The sequence below is a fragment of the Atta colombica genome, unplaced genomic scaffold, assembly GCF_001594045.1.
Source record: "Atta colombica isolate Treedump-2 unplaced genomic scaffold, Acol1.0 scaffold140, whole genome shotgun sequence".
Lineage (NCBI taxonomy): Eukaryota > Metazoa > Arthropoda > Insecta > Hymenoptera > Formicidae > Atta > Atta colombica.
The window spans coordinates 6,946-8,672 of NW_017259229.1; the positions used below are offsets into that span (position 1 = coordinate 6,946).

A 1,727-nucleotide genomic window follows, 5' to 3' on the forward strand; every position below is an offset into this window, starting at 1 on the left:
TGGCACATTACAATAACTTCTTTAATGTCAAGCTTTCAATCACAGAGCACTGTTAATGCCTCGAAACATTCACTAACGAGAAACTTCTTAACTACTCGCGCGCTCAAGTTGAACGTTGACATACGCGTTTCATCGATCATGCGACGCTTTCGAGAATGCGGATGCCTTCTAGGGACATTCCACGTCTTATAAAACGAAGCAGATAAATGACCGACGCTTTGCGTCGCAGTTCGCAGCCAAGCTGCATTCGTGCATGCAGATACACCCGGCCCTTTGCCACGAGACTCCCTAATCCGACTGCGATGTACCCTAAGTTGTTTCCTTTCCACACTTCGCAGCACGTGTATCCATTAATTATCGCGCGTGAGAACTTGGGAAAGTCACATGGAGTGTTCTTGGCGCTTGAATTCCATACCATTTATAAGGCAATTTGATCAACTACACAACTATATTTGACATATTTCTGATTGACATGATTAATATGCAAATATTCTTAACGAAAATTACCAAAACTTTGATAAATTCAGCCGTCTTTTTTGAAGAGATCGATGAGATAAGATTTAATAAAAATTAAACTTGCAACAAAGACATCATTGCTAACGATGTTGATGTTCTTTCAGTAGTATTTAAAAAATTTTATAAAAGATACACATTAATGACAAGTTACTTTTTAATATTTTTTAATATCTTATAAAAATTTTCAACTATAAATATACACAATTGCATAGATTCTAAAAAATATTCTCTTAAAATAAAATGTTTTTGTAATTTTTTTTAAATATTAAGTTTGCAACATAATATTAAATAACTTTATAAATATTCTATTGAATATTCAATTGAAAACATAACTATAGGTATAATTTTTTCTTTTATCGTACTTCTATTATTTTCATAAAAAGAATATCTTATGTCTTATAGTACGGAAATACCTTTTGTCGTTTCATTTACGTATTTAATTATTCAATTATTCGATTTTTCATAATTATTCGATTTTTTTCCAATGTAATTTAAAATACTAAGACAGATGATATTATCTTGACTCCAAAATTGACGGAAAACATCTTATACATTTTATGCAATTGCATACGCAGCGACATGTAAATCATGGTAGTATATGCGTACAGTACACATATGACATTTTAACATGCCTCGTCACAGTCATCACATCGAGACTTGTGCGAGGATCCTGAAGATACTCTCTGACCACATCGCTGCCAAGAATTCGGCAAGAATAGGGCGTCCGCAAGAGTGCCAAAATGTCATACTATATGAAATCGCATACGTTCGCACATAATTTACACGGAACATCCAAATTATTTTCCGTGGTCAATTATCTTGAGACATGAAGCCATCAAGATGTACGAATAGTCCGTATACTGATATCGTGTGAATTTAACAGCACGCAATTAATTTTCTATATAATTATTTATATAATTATTTCTATATAATTACTTATATAATTATTATATATTGATATAATTCTTACAAATTAAATTTTATTTGTCATAATAAATATTGTAAGTAAAACAAATAACTAATTAATAAATTTTATAAACATAAAGCGTATTGATTGAAAGATTTTTCGAAAATGTAATCTTGTATCAATTTAATTTAGCTATTCATGAATTAGGAAATGCGTCTCATGTCAAGTATAGTTTTCAAGCATCTATTTTTTTCATATTATTTTTTATTCACTTCTCTTTTTCTATAAAGAAAGATAGATTTTC

At 30.5% G+C, this 1,727-nt stretch overlaps 1 protein-coding gene across 1 annotated transcript in view; it reads left to right on the plus strand.

Moving 5' to 3' along the window:
- Window positions 1-1,727, plus strand: part of LOC108684801 (calcium uptake protein 3, mitochondrial) — a 29,210-nt gene that overhangs the window by 1,768 nt on the left and 25,715 nt on the right. The window lies entirely within an intron of this gene.